Source organism: Octopus sinensis, linkage group LG13 (genome assembly GCF_006345805.1).
Source record: "Octopus sinensis linkage group LG13, ASM634580v1, whole genome shotgun sequence".
NCBI lineage: Eukaryota > Metazoa > Mollusca > Cephalopoda > Octopoda > Octopodidae > Octopus > Octopus sinensis.
This window is the reverse complement of record NC_043009.1, coordinates 911492-932586: the sequence shown is the minus strand read 5'-3', so window position 1 is coordinate 932586 and position 21095 is coordinate 911492. Positions and strand designations below refer to the sequence as shown.

General features: G+C 39.2%; 1 long non-coding RNA gene across 1 annotated transcript; it reads left to right on the top strand.

The window, feature by feature from the left end:
• The first annotated feature begins 4796 nt into the window (after nucleotides 1-4796).
• LOC118765739 lies at nucleotides 4797-11459 on the top strand. Its single transcript, XR_005001609.1, has 4 exons — nucleotides 4797-4809; nucleotides 4920-4922; nucleotides 9438-9442; nucleotides 11154-11459. It is a non-coding gene; the product is annotated as an uncharacterized LOC118765739 (long non-coding RNA).
• Nucleotides 11460-21095: the final 9636 nt, after the last annotated feature.

The window sequence follows — 21095 nt, the reverse complement described above, 5'->3', positions numbered from 1 at the left end:
GACAAGGGAAGATCCAGAGGAATAGTTACCAGGGGAGCCAAATGTCACAGACGCGCCTAAGGAATTAGTAATCATACTTGCATGGGTGTTAGTTCCGAGGAGAAGTAAGATGTGTTTTGGAGAACATAAGAATAATGGGAAATGGAGACAAACGGTCAAGATGTTATTTAAATCCTTTACATCACCATATAACCCCCGACATATGTTTCGATGGATGCATTAAAATAAATCTGAGAGGAAGAATAATTTGGTAAAATGCATCAGTCTCATCAGGGAGGAGATTATAAACAACAATGCTCGTTAATAAGTCATTTTTACAGATGGAAGAAACTACAATATATAATATATAATGTGTGTATGGAAAACAATAATCTCCTCCTTGATAAGATTGATGCATTTTTCCAAATTATTCTTCCTCTGGGGTTTATTTTAATGCAATGCCTTGTGCCGGTGGCATGTAAAAAGCACCCACGACACTCTCGGAGTGGTTGGTGTTAGGAAGGGCATCCAGCTGTAGAAACTCTGCCAGATCAGATTGCAGCCTGGTGCAGCCATCTGGTTTGCCAGACCTCAGTCAAATCATCCAACCCATGCTAGCATGGAAAGCGGATGTTAAACGGTGATGATGATGATGATGATGATCTATCGAAACATGTTGGTAATAAAGTGATATGAATGATTTAGATAACATCTTGAGCGTTTGTCTCCATTTTCCATTATTCTTATATATATATATATATTTGCCTGTTTAATGTTAACTGTGAGACAAAAGGCTATTCAGTACCATAGTAGAGATTAATAATTTTATTTTGCTCACGTTAATTTCTTGCTGCTCTGATTTTCACCTGTAGGTGCACAGGTGTTAGGACGAGCAGCCAGCCATAGAAACCATGCCAAAACTGAGACACTAGAGCAGGATGTGGGTCTCCAAATGATCGGAGCCTGTCAAACTGTCCAACCCATCCATGCCAGCATGGAAGGCAACCATAAATATGATGATGATGTGTGTGTGTGTATGTTTGTGTGTATAATATCATCATCATCATCATCGTCGTTTAACGTCCGTTCTCCATGCTGGCATGGGTTGGACGGTTCGACCGGTGATCTGGGAAGCCAGAAAGCTGCACCAGGCTCCGGTCTTATCTGGCAATGTTTCTACAGCTGGATGCCCTTCCTAACACCAACCACTCCGTGAGTGTAGTGGGTGCTTTTTTTATGTGTTAATTAGGGAAAATCTAATTACAAGCAATGTGACTAATGAAATATTATGTTGTGTGTGTATATATATATAATATATATATGTGCACCTGGGCATAATATTTCTCTTTAATCACCAACACCTCACACTCCTCACAAAAATTTTATGTTGGTATACTCTATGTCAAGGGTAGAGTACAGCATCAATGGTACTATACAATCTGCCTGTAGGATGACACCTTATCAATTCATCCAATCGTTATGTTTCAATCTATATAAAGCTGAGGAAAAAAAAAAGGAAAAAAAAGTGACCATCTCTGATACTCAACTCTTAACTCCTGTTTTGCTAAGTGGATGAATCTTTGCCTTTTATCTTTAACTTGTTCCAGTCATTGGACTGCGGCCATGCTGAGGCACCACTCTGAAGGACTTAGTTGAACAAATCATTTTACTTTTTATGTCTGAGACTTATTCTATTGATCTCTTTTACCGAAACATTAAGCTATGGGGATGTAAACAAACTAACACCAATTATCAAGTGGTGGTGGACAAACACACACACAGCTTCCACTCAGTATCCCTCTCAAGGCATTGGTTAGCCCAAGTCTATAGTAAAAGACACTTGCTCAAGTTGCCACATGGTGAGACTGAACCTGAAAACATGTGGCTGCCAAGCAAAGAACTCTTAGCTTATAACTTGACCCTTTTGCATTTAAACTGGCCATATCCAGTCCAAATATTCTACTTGTTGTATGTTCAAACTGTCAAAAATTGGCTTCTCACACCTACCCTACAATGTCATCACCATACAAGCGTGGTCGATGCCAGTGCCGCCTGACCGGCTCCCATGCTGGTGACACACAAAAAGCACCATTCGAGCATGGTCGATGCCAGTGCTAGTTGACTGATCCCATGCTGGTGGCACATAAAAAGCACCATTTGAGTGTGGTCGATGCTAGTGCTGCCTGACTGGTTCCTGTGCCAGTGACGCATAAAAAGTACCTTTCGAGTGTGGTTGATGCCAGTGCCTCCTGACTGGCTCCCTTGCTGGTGGCACGTAAAAAGCACCATTTGAACATGGTCGGTGCCGCCTGACTGGCCCCCATGCCAGTGACACATAAAAAGCACCCACAATACTCTCAGAGTAGTTGGCATTAGGAAGGGCATCCAGCTGTAGAAACCTCTCCAGATCAGATTGGAGTCAGGTGCAGCCTCTTGGCCTGCTAGTCCTCAGTCATTCGGCAGTAATCTGAATGCTAAAGAGCTAAGAGAATGACCTTGTCACAGCTGGCTTTTTCTGTGGCAGGAATTGAACTTTAGACCATAAGCTATCAAAATTCTTCTTAATTCCATGGTACTACTGCTGATTGCAGTTTGGAATTATATCAGTTAGAGTCAGCAAGAGAACCTAAATCTTCTTCAACTGCTCATCTGGCATTTAGTCTCTCTAGCAATGCCACCAATCATTTATTCTGGATTAGTACTTTTTTTGGCTTTTTATTAACCCTTGGAAGGATGAAATGGGATTTGAACTCTGAGTGCAGAGATTCAGAAAAAATGCTGCAAGGCATCCAGTCTGACATTCTTACAATTTAGGCAATCCATAGCCTTGAATTGGTGCATTTTTATTGACCCCTAAAAGGATAAAAGACTAAGTTGATCTCATTAAGATTTGAACTCAGAGAGCAGAAAGTTGGAACATATACTGCAAGGAATTCTCTCCAACACTAGAATGATACTGCCAATTTGTCTTACTGAATGGCCTGGCTAAATCTTCCTCAACTCATACTATACTATTTGAAAAAAGGAAATGCATATTTAATTTGTGAAAGCACATGGTTGAGTTGTTAAGGCAATTTACTTATTGTAAAATTCTGATTTTGATTCCTGCATCAACACTTCATTTCATGTTGCTGCAGTCCACTCAGCTGTAAACGGTTCCCAGAAATAGCTTGGAAATTAACCCTGCAACAAGCCAGCATCCCATTCAAGGGTAGTGTTGTTAGGTCATGGAAACTGGGCTAAACCTTGGCCTTGTGAATCCTAGGGCTCATGAAAAGATAAAGAAAAGATATTTGATTTAATAATGTGGTCTTAGATAAACTATACTTGTAGTCTGTATATAGTCAGTCAATTTTACTCTGTAAGGAGATTAGGGCCAGTTTCCTGGTTTTCTGTGGTGTATATATTCCCCTGGATGGGATGCCAGTCTGTCACTGTATTATTTATTTTTACCAGCTGAGTGGCCTGGAGCAACATGAAATGAAGTGTTTGGCTCACAGACTCAACTCCTGACCCAGTCCAGGAATCAAAACTGCAATCTCACAATCATGAGTCCAACACCTTAACCACTGAGGCATGTGCCTACACTAATATAGAAATATAGATATATCTCTTTGAGAGATTTAGAAAAATAATAATAATAATAATAATATATATTGATATATATATATATATATTGATATATATATATATATATTGCACTGGAAGGGAGTGCTGAACTCCCTGTTCGAAAATATAAGGACACAGATATTTTGTTGTATAGCCAGCTAGAAATAACAGTAACATCGCCTCTTCCAGGACAGCCACATTATGTTGGCAAATAGCCTTTACTTTAAAGACCTATTACTGAATGTTTCTCTTTGAGAGATTTAGAAAAATAATAATAATAATAATAATATATATATAGAAATACATATTAGATAGATAGACAGATAGATATACTTTCTTTTATTGTTTTACTTGTTTCAGTCATTCATTTGACTGCAGCCGTGTTGGAGCGCTGCCTTAAAGGGTTTTAGTCAAAGAAATTGACCCCAGGACTTATTTTTTTGAGTACTTATTCAATCAATTTCTTTTCTCAAACTGCTAAGTTACAAGGACATAAACACACCAGCATCAGTTGTGAAAAGATGGCAAGGGAACAAACACCGATACACACATGTGCATATATATATATTATATATATATATATATATATATATATATATAGATCTTTCAGCTTCTGTCTACCAAATTCACTCACGAGATTTTGGTCAGCATGAGGCTATAGTAGAAGACACTTGCCGAAGGTGCCACGGAGTGGGACTGAACCCAGAACCATGTGGTCAGGAAGCAAGCTTCTTACCTCACACCCACACTTGCACCTATCATATATATGTGTGTGTGTGTGTGTATGCACAGAGATACATATGTAAGCATGTGTATATATAGAGGCAGGTGGTGGGGTAGGCTTAAGTAAGTTATTAGACACCTGTATGAGTTGAATTTGATGAGCTAAATTCACAGTGAAATCACGAAAGAAGATGATAATAATAATAATAATGAAATTATTGTATACAGTGCTCAGGTGCACCACAATTTGTCAGAAAGTGGATATAAAGCATATGCAGTAACGTACAAATGTCTGGAAAGTGAACAGTGTATGAGTCAGAGACATGCTTGCATGTGTATGGAGGGGAGAAAATCAGGTGTAGTGTTGGTGAATCCCGGGAAGCATGGAAGTTTTGAAGGATGCAGTGTTCCGACAACTAACTGATGCCAGCAGTTTGTTCCATGCTTCAGCAACTCTTAGTGTGAACAAATGTTTCTGAAAGTCATGGGAGCTGTGCTGTTTTCTGACTTTGTAAACATGTCTATGGGTGTTAGACAGGTGGAGTTTGAAAAGGTGCTCAGAGTTATTGTTTGTGAGATGGTTAATAATTTTATGGGTGTCTGCCAAGTCAGTTGCCAGACGTCGGAGTTTCAATGTATCCATGCCCAGGGAAGTAAGGTGTTCTGAATAATATGAGAACTGTTTTTAAAACCCTTTATATTGGGCACCTGGACCCAACTGGCATCTAGTTAATCAACCACTGAATATATAAATGGGATGGTTGTAGGAGAAACCTCTTTGATCATGGTGCCCAAGCAACAGCAACCATCTCGGGACAAATAGTTAAAATTCAGTTGAGGGTTGAGTGGCGTGGGTGTGTGGTGAGAAGCTTGCTTCCCAACCACATGGTTCTGGGTTCAGTCCTACTGCATGGCACCTTGGGCCGACCAAATCCTTGTGAGTGGATTTGGTAGATGGAAACTGAAAGAAGCCCATCTTATATATATATATATATATATATGTATATATTTATGTCTTTGTGTCTGTTCCCCTCCCCCACTGATGTTGGTGTGTTTACATTCCTGTAACTTAGCGGTTCAGCAGAACGGACAGATAGAATAAGTACCAGGCTTAAAAGAATAAGTCCAGGGGTTGATTTCTTCGACTAAAAGGCGGTGCTCCAGCATGATCCCAGTCAAATGATTGAAACACGTAAAAGAATACCTGAACAGGTATAACCCCTCAGCTAATTATCATCTACTAAGGTGAAGTAGCAGGCACTCTCTGCTCCCAGGTGTACATAGTTGCAAATTAAGTTCTAATTCCATGATGTTTAATGTAACAGTGCTTGCAGCAAGCTTAGTACTTATTTTACTAGTCTCTTTTTGCCAAACTGCTAAGTTACAGGGATGTAAACACACCAACATCAGTTGTCAAGCAATGGTTAGGGAACAAACATGCAAACACACATATACGACGGGCTTCTTTCAGTTTCCCTCTACCAAATCCACTCACACAGCTTTGGTCGGCCCAAGGCCATAGTAGAACACATGTACCCAAGGTGCCATGCAGTGGGACTGAACCTGGAACCATGTGGTTGGGAAGCAAGCTTCTTACCACACAGCTACTCCTATGCCTATGATCTCAGAATGTTAAGAACTGCAGTAAATGCAGCCAGGTATTTTATCCAACTCCCTAGCAATTCTCTCGATCCTTCAGCCTATAATAACACCACCACCAACAACGACAACAACAACAACAATAATAATCCTTTCTGCTATAGACGCAAGGCTTGAAATTTTGGAAGAGGTGGGGTGGGCTAGTCGATTACATCAACCCAGTGAATAACTGGTACTTATTGCATCGATCTCGAAAGGATGGAAGGCAAAGTCAACCTCAGCGGAATTGGAACTCAGAATGTAATGACGGATGAAATGCCGCTAAGCATTTTGCCCAGTCTGCTAACAATTCTACCAGCCTGCTGCTTTTGGTTTCCAATTTTGGCACAAGGCCAGCAAATTTCAGGGAAGCAGGTAAGTCGATTACATCAACCCCAGTGTTTGACTGCTACATATTTTATTGAACCCGAAAGGATGAAAGTCAAAGTAAACCTTGAACTCAGAATGTAAAGAGAAATGAAATGCTGCTAAGCATTTAAAAAAAAATTTTTTTTATTGCCCACAAGGATATAAACACAGAGGGGACAGACAAAGGGATTAAGTCGATTACATCGATTCCAGTGCGTAACTGGTACTTAATTTATCGACCCCAAAAGGATGAAAGGCAAAGTCGACCTCGGCAGAATTTGAACTCAGAATGTAACAGCAGGTGAAATACCACTAAGCATTTTGCCTGGCGTGCTACCGATTCTGCCAACTCGCCACCTTTAAAATGCCGCTAAGCATTTTGCTTGACATGTTAACAATTCTGCCAACTCATCACCATAATAATAATAATAATCTTTTCTACCATCGGCACAAGGCCTGAAATTTGCAGGGGATAAGAGCTAGTTGATATTTTTTTGACCTCGGCATTTGACTGGTACTTATTTTATTGACCTCGAAAGGATGAAAGGTAAATTGACTTTGGTGGGATTTGAACTTAGAACAAATACCACAAAGCATTTGTCTGATGCTCTAACAACTCTGCCAATCAACCCCCTTAGTGATGTTGACACCTCTGTGTTAGTTGCCTAGCACCCTATTGTTTGGCTGTTCTTTGACCAAGTACGTGGTCTGATCAATAAGTATCCAGACTGTTGCCATAGTAACGAAGCTAAAGCAGACAGAGTGAAGCCACTTGGCACAGATTGACCTCGAACTCTGCTGTGCATGGACACTAAGTTTTAACATTCTAGCTCACTTTCACTGTTAAAACAGCAGTGCTTGGAAGGAATGTGTGTAGCGTGTGATCGTCACATTGACCATGACAGAGACAGTTGAGCAGAGAATCTGCATCAAATTTTGCCAAAAGCTTGGTGATCCCTGTTCAGAGCTCTACACAAAGTTTTCAAAAAGTTTTCAGCATTCTCGACACAAAGAGATCTTGTGCAACTGAAACCCGAGAGTCTTTTTGGTCAGCTGAAAGCAGTTTTGGCACAAACTAGGCAGACATGTATCTCATACCCAAATCTTCAGTGATAATGGACTGAACTGAACCGTAACTAATCCGTACACCCTTTGTTAACTTAGGTGGTTCGACGATTTCCCTTCACATCTACTCGCACATCTGCAATGTTTTTCTCAGTTCTGCTGGTTGTGGATCTCCCAAAATGTTCGTCAATATCAACATTTTTCGGCCATCTTGGAAACGTCTGAATCCCTTGTACTCTTGTGTGCAGCTCATACACTTTCTGCAATTTTGCGTAGGCCTCTGAGCAGGTATCACCATGGCAACTTTCTCTGTCATGGTCAATGCGACGATCATACGCTACACACCTTCCTACCAGGCACTACTGTAAACAGCAGAAGTGAGTCAGAACGTCGAAACTTAGTGCACATGCACTGCAGAGTCCAAGGTGAATCTGTGCCATGTGGCTTCACTTTGTGTGCTTTAGTTTTGTTACTATGGCATCAATCTGGATACTTATTGATCAGACCTCGTATATATATATATATATATATATATATATATATATATATGTTATTGGCAGAGCTTGGAGAAATGAGTTTTCAGCCAAGTACATCAGTCTTGGACTCTGATCTATAAACAGAGGCCTGTGAATATCTGATGCTCCCACCCCACCCTAAAAATACCCTTTAACATCCACTTTCCATGCTGGCATGGGTTGGATGGGTCATTAGTATCTAAGTCATTTCTTACTGGGAGCTACAACACCCAAAGACCGGTGACTGTATGTGTTATTAGGTTTGGATGCCATTCCTATCACCAACTACTTTACAGTTTGCTGGGTACATTTTCTCATGGCAACCTTAATGAAATCTTATCTCACCTTGTAAGATCACTTTTAGAGGACCTCGTTTTAACAAGTAACAGTGTGTGGGCTTTTATATGGTTGCTCAACCTGCTAGCAATAGTGAAATCTCCCATAAATCACACATAAATGAGAAGGACATGTTTGCCAGTCTTAAATATACAAAATGATAGGATAGTCATGGTTAGATTGCTTTTGATTATGGGTCTTCTCAACACAGTGAAGGAACTTCTATGTGGTTACATAACCTGCTAAAAATAATGACCAAATCTCCCTCAAATCACATCTTGTCATCTTAAAAGAAGGATACAGTGGATAATGTAATCCTAGATATACATGTGCAAAACAACAACAACAAAAAAATAGACAGATGGTCATGGATGGAATGCCTTTGATCCTAGGTTTTGTGGATCCAGACTGAAATTTGCACTAAACAAAAATGAAGTGGGAATGGCGACTGTTATCAGATCAACAGACTGAGCCGAAATCAATGAAGCCTCTTGCTTTAATCCAGTGCACATAGCAACATGTTGAAATCCCTTTTTTAAAAACATTTTAGCATTTGATCCAACCATATGCATCCAATCCAAATATTGTTTTATGTTTAAGACAGCCAGAATCGGCCTCTCACACCTACCCTACAATGTTGTTCTGAAAATAAGTAATTGCATCATTGAAATCTTGAAGCTAAGAGATAATTCAGGATTAATTCAAAACAATAGGAATAAATAAGCATTACTTTTGACAAAATGACCAAGAACCCCACGCAGATGTATTGATAATGTTGTTGTTTGACCCCGGGTCATGTGATCAACAATGTTTCCTGTCATGAACATCATCCATTTTTGTATATCATGAACAACATTATTCAGTTTTATCCTTTCATTAAGGTAATAGACATGACTTTAGAGACAGTGGAGATTTGGCTGCTATTTCTAGCAGATCGGACGTCTACACAGAGTCTCTGTATTTATCTAATAGTATTCCTTACTTTACATATATAAATATTGAGCAGGCAGAGTCAAACACACAATATTTCTCTCCATTATTACTCTGTTGGCATCCAACCACATTTTCATTCTTCGCTCAGCATTTCATTTCACTGTTACCTTCCTTCCTTCCTTCCTTCCTTCTGTCCGACTTTCTTTCTTTCTTTGTTATTTGTCTAAGCAAATTCAGAGTAAATTAAATCAGTCAGTGCAGAGCTGTAAGTGTACGTGTGCATGCATGTGGGTGCACGTGTGCATGCATGTGGGTGCACATGTGTAGTTTGTATCACATCGTGTTATAATCAGAATCGTTGATGTTTTGGACAAAATACTTTGTGGCGTTTCTTCCAGTTCTTTACATTCTGAGTTCAAATCCCACCACCTTCACCAGCACTGGTTAACCATTACCACCAAAGGAATGCATCTGTATGTGTGGAGGCATTTGTCACAAATCATATTCTTCATTACATATTATCATTTTTTGTTCTTTTTAACACTTTCTTATTTCCAATATGAGCTCTGAATACAAAATTCTGGGGATTTTCCCCCGTGTGACATCTTCTGTTATACCAGGACAACCAAAGCTTTGTGAGTGAATTTGGTAAATGCAAACTGCTTGGAAGGCCATCATACATACATATGTGTGTGTGTATGTATGTATATGCATGTGTGTGGAGTTGTATGTAGTTTTGTGTGTGCAGTTGTGTGTATGTGTATATGTATGCATGTGTGTATGTATATTTGTGTGTGTGTGTGTGGGGGGTGTATTTCTGCTCCTCTACCTCTCACTTGGTTTGTTTTTTCTGAGACTTAGCAGTCCAGCAAAAAACAGACTTATAGAATAAATACCAGACTTTAAAAAAAATAAGTACTAAGGGGTGATTTCTGTGACTAGACCCTTCAAGGCAGTGCCCCAGCATGGTCACAGTCATGATTGAAACACCTTTGATGAAAGACATGCACCTTCTTGGTGGTTTTCTTCTTTAACATATATTCTTTTCTACTCTCGGCACAAGGCCTGAAATTTTGGGGGAGTGGGGGTGGTACCAGTCGATTAGATCAACCCAGTATGCAACTGGAACTTAATTTATCGACCTCGAAAAGATGAAAGGCAAAATTGACCTCAGTGGAATTTGAACTCAGAACGTAAAGACAGACGGAATACCCCTAAGTATTTTGCTCTGCATGCTAACGTTTCTGCCAGCTTGCTTCCTTCTGTAACATGTATATTACACACACACACAATAAGATCCTTAATCAGATAATCCTACTTCTTACTCACATTTCTTAATCAGGTGACTGAGCTCCTTTCGAGTGTTGGGCCTCACGGAGGCAATGACTGAGACCCTTGGCATCATGTCATGCTTGAGAAGAAGAAGACCCATCAAGCTGAGCAAAATCACAGTCATGGCAGATACCAGTGTCACACAAATGGCACCCATGCTGGTGGCACATAAAAGCACCCATTACACTCTCAGAGTGGTTGGCATTAGGAAGGGCATCCAGCCATAGAAAACCATACCAAATCAGTCTTGACTATTAATTCTGCCGTGAAGGGAAACCATTGGACCGGTGGATTTCCAAGATATAGCACCCCCCAGATCCTCCTCCATGCTTTACAGTTGGAAGAAGGCAGTCTGGGTCAAATACTTCTTTTGGCTGCCTCCACACATATACTTGGATGACTTGTCCGAGAAAATAACATTCTTCCACTGCTCTAGATAACAATTGTTTAGGTTTTTACTCCACTCTAAACACTTTGCAATATTTGTGTTTGAAAGTAGTGGTTTTCTGATTGCAGCCCTCCTGTGAAATCCTGCTTTGCGCAGCTCCTGGTGAACAGTTTTTGTGGGAACTGGGTTCTCGAGGTGGTCATTAAGCTCTGCAGTAATTTTGGGACCTGTGCTTTTGTGATCCTTTCTAACAATTCCCAGAAGAGTCCAACAGTCCCTATCTAAAAGCTTTGGTTTTTTTCCGGAGTTTTGTTTCGACGACAAGGTTTTTCCCTCTTCCTCAAAGGCTGTCATTACTTTCAAGACAGTACTTCTTGATACACCAAACATTTCGGCTGTTTTTGTTACGCTAGCACCTGCCATACGAGCACCAACAATTTGACCTCTTTGAAAGTCCGATAGATCTGTCCTTTTAATGTATGTTAATTGCCTTTTTCTGAAGATATCTGAAAAGAAACAGCAATTTTAGCAAAACATATTAAACAACACAAATAATAAATAAAAAACATAAAAATAAACAAGCTTTTAACAGTTTTATAGATATTTCAAAATTATGATTCTATGATGCTAGGTGTTTCCATTATTTTGTCCAACCCCTGTATATAACATATGTATGTATATATATATATATATTATATATATATATATATAATATATATATATATACATACATATACACACATAAATGTAGAATGATGAAGTGAGTGCTCAATACCAGATTGGTGGATAAATAATTTCTTTAGCCTTAATTCACAAATAAAGAAAAAATATGTGTGTATATATATATATATATATATATATATATATATATATAAAAATACATATATGAATCTAGTAGGCTCCACTGCATGTGTAATGTCAGTTTGCATACACGACAGAGTGTAAGCACCCTGAGAGAAAAGTTGGACATAAGAAGCATCAAATATGATGTGCAAGAGAGACAGCTGCACTGGTATGGTCATGTGTTGCATATGGACAGGTGTGTGAAGTGTCACATCCTGACAGTGGAGGGAACCTGTGGAAGAGGTAGACACAAGAAGACATGGGATGAGATGGTGAAGCATGACCTTCAAATGTTGGGCTTCACGGAGGTGATGAAAATGACCGAGATCTTTGGAGATATGCTGTGCTTGAGAAGACCAGTTGAGTCAAGTGAAATCGTAGTCAAGGCTGATGCCAGTGTTGCCTGACTGGCACCAATGCCGGTGGCATGTGAAAAGCACCATTCAAGCTTGGCTGATGCCAGTGCCACCAAGTGGCACGTAAAATGCACCATTCAAGTGTGGTCGATGCCTGTGCCCCATGACTGGCTCCTGTGCCAGTGAAATGTAAAAAGCACTCTCAGAGTGGTTGCTGTTAGGAAGGGCATCCAGCCGTAGAAACGTTGCCAGATCAGATCGGAGCCTGGTGCAGCCTCCTGGCTTGCCAGTCCTCAGTCAAACCGTCCAATCCATACCAGCATGGAAAGCAGACATTAAAAGATGATGATGATGATATATATATGTGTGAAGGTGCATGGCTGAATGGTAAAGGTATTTGGCTCACAATGGTAAGGCCATGAGTTCAATTCCCAGCATCATGTTGTGTCCTTGAGCAAGACACTTTATTCCACTCAGCTGGCAAAAATGAGTTGTACCTGTATTTCAAAGGGCCAGCCTTGTCACATTCTGTGTCATTGCTGAATCACCCTGAGAACTTCATTAAGTGTACATGTGTCTGTGGAGTGCTCAGCCACTTGCATGTTAATTTCACAAGTAGGCTGTTACATTGATCGCATCACAGGCACCCTCGTCATCATAGCCAATGAAGTGCCATATATATATATATATATATATATATATACACACACACACACTCAATATTTCTGCTAAGCTTTCAAACAACCAATGCTAAGGAGATTGTCAGAAATTGGGTCCATCAGACTTTAACAATTTGGTATGTTTTGTTCTACTTCCCAGTATTTGAAACTTGATAAGTACAGGTATATAATTAACCTACTGTAGATGAGATTGTGTGTAAACCATTGATAATAGATGCAGGTTTTATGGCTGATGATTTTGACTATTTTTAACTTACTGCTAATTGGCCAATGGTACAATTATTGCCCTATCCTTAGTATTGTTGCTATTGTTGATGAGGACAACGATGATGATGATAATGATGGTGGTGGTGGTGATTATCATTGTTGTCTATGATGATGATGATGATGGTGATAATTGTAAATAAATCAACTTGTGGAATTCTAAACAAAACTGTGACCTGGTTTTCAGTTCCCTTAGAATTATGTTTTTCTTTTGTTATTGGTCTCTTTTGGAGCAGTGTAACTGTTATGGCTTTTCTCTTTCTCTCTCCCCTCCCCCCTCTATCTGTGTCTGTGTGTCTATGAATGGAAGTTGTCTGATGAATATTTGGCTTCTACTCAGAAACTACAAATTAAACACCTCTTGTTACCTTCCTCTGACACTCTTATGAAATTACCCACCTTTTCCTATTCCCTTCCCCTCCACTATCCACTGTCTGCATTCTCACTTGTACCTGAAGATGCTTTGGCACCTTGTCACCATTATCTTTATCTTCCTTCCAGCTACTTACACTCATTGTTATGTAATGTGGGATTTCCAGGTACTCCTCTATAGCAAGACACCTGTGCTTGTCCTACCTTTGGCCTCCCAACACCTGGCATAAGGCCACCTTCCTCCCCCCCCCACTTTCAAGCACCAAATACATACTGTAAATTAGTTGCTGTCAGGATGAATGTCCAACTGTGCAAAAACTATGCCAAAGCTGACATTCGTGCTCGATGCCGTCCCCCCGCTTATCAGATCCTCTCAAACTCTCATCCTATACCAATACGGGAAACAAATGCCAAATGATGAGGACGATGCTAATAATGATAATAATAATACATTGTTTTGTCTTGGTTTAAAAAGATGGCCTACAGCAAATATTCTGCTCAATACCACAGATCTGCTTGTCAGTTGTTTGACCATAACCAGTTGAGCATGTCCCTTAGTGGCTGACGATAAGTGCATCTCTGATCATGAGCAGAAGTAGTGGGGCGGGGGCGTCATAGCTATGTGTTGAGAGGGATTCTTTGGGGTTTGAATAATTCACCTCTGGAAACATGGGTGTTTCGTTCAACATCCTTAAACAACCTTTATTCAGGGACCTTTTGAGCAGGATGGGTTACTCGACCTGAAGAAAATTCTAACTGGGCCCCACCTGCAAGGTCATGTGTGGTTTATCTTGATATGAGATCACCATGTCGCACACATTATTAACATGAAAGATCTCACAAGCATTACAAACTAATTCTTTCCACAGTCTGTAGATTGAAAAACTGTCAGGTAAAGTTATCGAATATTTTGGTCATCAACAACCTCTCATCTTCTTAGTTCCTCTGTCATTCCGATGATGACATCACATGAAGAAGAAGAAGAAGAAGACAGGCTATGATGTGCCTGGTTGTGGCTGATCCGTCTGATGTGCACTTGGAAGGATCTGCTGAAGGCTGGCTACAGCTGGTTTGTTGGGATTGAACGTGACCAGCTGGTTCTAGATTTGCGCAGTTCACATTCTCTCTGCATCCCTGCAGTCCTGTTCAGAGGAGGTGGAAATTTTGTTGGTGCAGTTTCGTCTGGCATCTTGGTCTTGCACTTATGTTTCCCAGGTGTCAGGGGTGACACTTTAAAGCTCTCAAGTGAGGTTCTGAGTGTGTCCTTCCTCAAGTGCTTTTATGTGCACTTGCTGACCTCGATACAAAACCGAAGGCACAAAGATATAATACAAAACCTCTGATATAAAACAGAAGAAAGGGCTGCATTCACCCAATTAATTTTACAAGGATTAATTAAATTGAATTAATAGCCGATTTATGGTGTTTTGTTTTTCATTTGATTAGCAAACTTGTCATTAATGTTCGTTAATTTCCTTAAAATTTATTTATTTGCTTTTGTTTTCTTGACGTGTGGAAGGCGACATTTGCTTTGAACTGAGAGGGAAAAGTGAAAGCTGTCTATACGTGTATATAAAATGGACGCGCTCGAGAGAGAGAGAGAGAGAGAGAGAGAGAGAGTGAAGGCGTGTGTTCTCATGTATGTCTAACTGGCACCCTTTCTCTCACACACACACACATACAGAAAACACGTATGCATATATATATTTATGTATGTAAGTGTATATGAAAGATAATGAGTGTACTCTCTCTCCCTCTCATACATGTCCATTTCATATACGCGTACAAAACATCTTTCACTTTCTGCTCTCACTTCAAAGCAAATGTCGCCTTCCACACGTCATGAAAACAAAAGAATATGAATAAAAATTTTTTACGGAAATTAACGAGCAAAATCAGCTGATCCAAATGACGGATCTTTTCCTTTTGAACGGCAGATGTCAACATCTAGTTAACTAAACACTTTTAAAATTCGTATACTGGTAGAATGTGTTTATAAAACATCATTTTCCCTTGGTTTTATTGAGAAAATTCTATAGTTTGTAAGATATTTCGTCTGAAAATCCGAGCATTTCGGCAATTTTAACCAATCGATCACCTCCATTCAACTAAAATTATTTGCTGCGTCTAAAACTGAAACATCCTGTAACTAGCCCTAAACCTCCCCACTAACCCTAATTTTTTTTTTCTTAATTGTTAAATTAATTTAATTCCATTGCTTTAGTTTTTTTTTACACACGTAACAAATTAACAATTAAGAAAAAAAAAATTTAGGGTTAAGGTTAGGGGGGAGGTTTAGGGTTAGTTACAGGATGTCTCAGTTTTAGACGCAGCAAATGATTTTAGCTCAAAAGAAAAATTAAACTACGTTAAACAAACAAATTACAATTTTCTCAAGAAAGCCAAGAGAAAAAACTGTTTTATTTTGACACATTCTACCAGTATACGAAGTTTTAAAGTGTTTAGTTAACTAGAAATTGTCTGCCGTTCAAAAGGAAAAGATCCCAAATGACAGTTCTGCAAGTCAAAACGAAAAATGACCTACGGCATTCTTTCGCTATAACTCGACAAACTCAAAACACTTCACTTCGGGTATTTCTGTGGAAGCAAATGACAGTAGGCGGGTATTCTGGAATAGTTGTTATTTCTGATCGTTTGTCATTTAAAATCCTTAATTATCATTTGATAGTATTTTATAAAACACTGAATTTTCGGACTTGTGTAGGCATAGAAGGATCCTGGCATGTTGCTTTTATGTGGTCCCTTCTCTTTCCGGCCTGTCTCCTTTTTTCACTGGATCTAGTTGTTTATGTACATATCCGATTATTATGAAAAGGAGAGGACATGGACTTTCAATAATAAATTGCAGAGGAGAAGCGCTCAGCAGTGGTAAGTAAAATAGTAATTTGCTTCTGTATATTCGGACTGATAAATCTCATTCCGATTTCAATAATAAACGCTATAAACATGAGGCAGGGAACCAGGCTGGTGTTTCACAGGAAGTGACGTCAGTGAAAGCCGGTGATTTCCTGTTAAAGGTGAACCGCTTTCACTCTTTCACTTCCGGAGACGAAACTAAAAAACAACAAAAACTCTTTCATTTGAATTCGTGGAAAACCTTTTTAGAAAAACCAATTCTGCTGACTTTTGGGGCTTAAAATTATTTCATCTCTTTCACTGAATTTATAATTTATCGCCCGAAACAGGTAAATGCATTTCAATTACTGTTATATTAATTAAGAAATGTGTAATTTTTCTTTTAAAGAACCTTGTCTGTCGATTGCGTATGTTTACCAGGAACACGAAGCAGACACTCGCACTGTGTGTGTATATATATATATATATATATATATATATATATATATATAGATAGATATATAGAGAGAGAGATATAAAAGCAGGATCTTCACATTCCCCATAACTGTTGGCCCTAATTTTAATCACGCAAAGTCGCCTTCATCCTCTTTTACCACAAGTTCTCCAGACAATATTGGTCATAGCATTTTCTTTAAAATTCTAATCCCGTTATTTCTTTGATTCGGTAACAAACCCCTTGTTTACCCAGTGATGGCCAACACTGCCAAACCTTCCCCACTCTTTCCCTCTTACATCATTTATACACACACACACACGCGTTGGTGCTTCTTTTTACTGTTCTCTGATCACATTCCAAGCGGGGTCGAAGTTGACCTTCAGCCTTCTTCGGTGTCACTGAAAATAATGTAAGAAAGGGGTTCTGTAGAACGATTGGGATATAATGTAACGTCACCCCCTTTCCTTGGGGGTCCTTTTTTAAACTTGAAACATATTATTACATGGTATTAAATATTGCAGTGCCTGACATTTACTGTGGTCGGTGCTTTATCATTAAGTTATCTCAAACCACAAAACAAAGAAGAAAAAACAAACCCAAAACAATCCAGAATTGCGATGAAAAAAACATTTCTTATATGTCAAATATTTATTTATTATGTCGATACGGCGTCATCTCTTTAATTATAACTCCATTCGCATCTAAAATGTCTTATAAAGAATATGGTAGCTTTTAGCAAGGTCCTTCTACCGGTTATTTAGGTTTAACTCCCGGGTTACCCGGTCTTTGAAGAAGGGTCGTGCTTAGACTGTGAACCCTTGGTTTATAACTATAGAAGGAAAGGTGTTTTAGCTAACGTATTTCGTTACCAGGTCCTTGAGGTGGGGCCGGCCTTAGACCGATTATTTAAGTTATATGCTGCCTTGGCTCAGTATTCGGTTGCGAAGGTTGCACATTTGCGTTAATAAAAAGTCAACTCTCGATTAAAGAATTATTTTTCTTTACCCTGTGTAATAAGGTGGGATATAACACCAGAGTTGATATTTTAATATTCATTCTGATGCCTTATTGCTTTTACACTCGTCTGACAGGTGAAATAGTTGGCGGCGGACTTTCGGAATACACAATGGGAAAAGAAAAGGAACTGAGTGATTGTTTCAGTTTTATTTACTAATGCTTTTGCAAAAAAAGAAGAATATAAAAAGAAATTGTCTGTGGATGATGGGAAAGTCCCATCCATTTCATTCTGCCAGTCTTTTACTTTCGTTTAACGTTAGTAAATCTTATTTTACGCAGTTTCAATTTAAATAATTTCACATTAGTTATATCCTACCTCTGAGAAAAGCATTCTGGGTTAAGGCATCAGTGTCTGTCTTTCTATTCTCCAAATTTATAAGTTTGGAGACAGCTAGGCCCAAATGAAAAATCTTAGGTTTATTTATTTATAGTTTCGGTTAACCTTGAGTTCGGTGAAGGGCCAACTTCAACAGACAGGCCCCGGGAAAGCAGTGCACCGGGGCCTCTACCTTTATTTATTGACAATGATCCACAACATACATAAATTAGCTTTGAGCTTCTCGACCCCTGACGAACCCCAGTAACTGCATTGTTAATTGCTAATTTGCCGATGCCTTCAAAATGCCACTGGTTCGGTGTATTCATTTATTTGCGCTTTAAGGAATTGTGAAAACCTTGGCAAACCGGTTATTTCTTCGGAGAAAACCCATCAATTTGACACAATTTTATATGTCTATGTATCTGAGATGAGTTTAATGGAGGTTAATGGTTTGTCATTCCTTGGGGGTGAGGAAAAGAAAAAAAGATCTGTGTTGGCGGGATTTAGGATAGCATGCAAACTTTATTTCGTTTCATCTGTCGGGAGTGGGGGAGACAAGGGGTACCAGTAAGATTTCCTGTTAGAGTTTAGTTGAAGTCAGACTGGTGTCAATTTATATTCCTATATGTGTCCTAGATATGAATGGAATTCTAATAGAAGGCTATGCTTCTTTCTTTACAAATTTGTGGCCTTATACCAATATAAGAAATCATTCGTCTTTACAGTCCTCCGTTGATGTTGATCAACCCTGATCGAGCAGACCTATGGCGAAAAAGCATTCTACCTGTGATCACCTCATCTTTTCAGGGTTTATGTTATGCAATATGTTCTTATTTAAGACGATAAAGGGCGACTTGCGGGTCATTTGGCTGCTATTTCTAGCAGTTTGAATAACCATGTAGAGTCACCCTTGCATTAACCCCAACTACTATATCTTTTAAATAAAATTAAAATAGCTTCTGGTTTAGGCACAAGGCCAGTAGTTTTGAGGTGGAGGGGGAGTTGATTACATCGATCTCAGCACTCGACTGCTACTTTATTTTATCGACCCCAGAAAAATGAAAAGCAAAGTTGACCTTGGAGGGATTTGAACTGAGAGAGTAAAGCGTTCTTTCCGACGCGCTAACAATTCTGCAAAACCCCAGAACAAATGATGAAGAGCATCTGTTCCTTTACGCTTTGAGTTTAAATCCCTCCGAAATCAAGTTCTGGGGTCGATCGTATCGACATACCCTTTCCTGTCAAAATCGTTGGCCTTGTGCCTAAATCAGAAGCCATCGTAATTGTGAAACGGAGGAGAAATTATTCCACTGCTTTCTCAACAAAATCCGAATATTCTGCGAGTAAACGTTCGCTCAGTGGTTGCTGTCGGAACCGATGAAACGAATCTATGACCTTTGTGTCAGTTTGTGATCGAAACTCTCTCTCAACCATTTCCATGCTACAGTATGAACACCACATCTTCCATTCACCCACATCTCTGCAGGTCAATATCAGTTAATTATCCCGATTTAATTGGTCAAGTAATTGATTTGGCAGTGGCACTAATGATTTATCTCCCTTGCCCGCTTTACTCGTGTCTTCGACCACTTTCTTTCTTTCTTCTTTCTTTCTTTCTTTCTTTCTTTCTTTCTTTCTTTCTTTCTCTCTTTCTCTCTTTCTCTCTTTCTTTCTCTCTCTCTCTCTTTCTCTCTCTCTCTCTCTCTCTCTCTCTCTCTCTCTCTCTTTCTTTCTCTGAAGTTTGTTTTTAGCGGAGGGAGCACTGTTTGACCGATGTCTGCATTTCGTAGAAATACGGTACAGGTCATTTACTTGGTTGAACTCTTGTGAATGATACTTTCATTATGAATTTCATTGAAACACAAACAGGATATATATATACTGTTGTGTCTGGGGAGAGTAATTTTCTTTTTGTGCCTTATAATTTAACATACTCACCGGTAAAATTTCCATTTCTTATTTTCATTTTCCTAAAATTTTCGTTGCGTCTTGCAACCTTTTCAATCGTCAAGACTATTGAGTGTTTTAAATTGTAAGGCACAAAAAGAAAATGACTCTCCCCAGACACAACAGAATATGCTTCAACACAGGAATCATATAAAGAATCTTGCAAACCAAATCCAAAAACGAAATATATATATATATGGCAAGACTTCCTTTTGTACCCCCCCCCAAAAAAAACACCCCCTATTTTATTTTATTTTCTACCTTCCCCTCCGTTTTCAGCTACAGAGAATATGAATCTCTGTAGAAATCTCTGTAGAAACTCTGCCAGATCAAAATTGGAGCCTGGTGCAGCCATCTGGTTTGCCAGTCCTCAGTCAAATCGTTCAACCCATGCTAGCATGGAAAGCGGACATCAAACGACAATGATGATGATCTATTATTTGGTGTCACTGACTATTTGTAGTGGAACTGTGTTCGTGAACAAATAGCAGTTAGTGCAAGCAAAATAATATATGATTGTGTAAAATTAAATTTTTGAGTGTTGATGTATTTGAATGACTATTTGTGTTCCATGCTGTAATTGTTGTTTTTATAAGTTCTGAAAGAGTGTGCCAGAAGGTGTAACTTGTTACCAAAAGGTTTGGGCATGGGACATAAATTCTAATCTCCATTCCTATGCTTGATGTGGTTTCATGACAACCTACATAACTCCTGATAGGCTAATGTGTGGAGTTCACAAACTACATAGAAAAGTCACTCAGAAAGCATAGGCAGGCATGGCTGTATGGTTAAAGACTTTTCTTTGTGATCACATGGTCTGAAGTTGAGTCCCCAGTGTAAGCATCTTGGGTACTTTCTGTTATAACTCTGGCTTGGCCATTATTACTGGAGTGAAACTGTTGATGCTGGCATCCCTTGTTCACAGGATCAGTCACTCTATGCTTTCAAAGACTTGTGGGATAAAAAAAATCCCTTACTTGAATAAATTTCCCTTTCACCTAGTTGGCCTGGGTTCAATTCCCTGCATAGAAATGCTGTATTAGGTGAAGGTGCATGGCCCAGTGGTTAGAGCATTGGGCTCACAATCATGAGGTAGT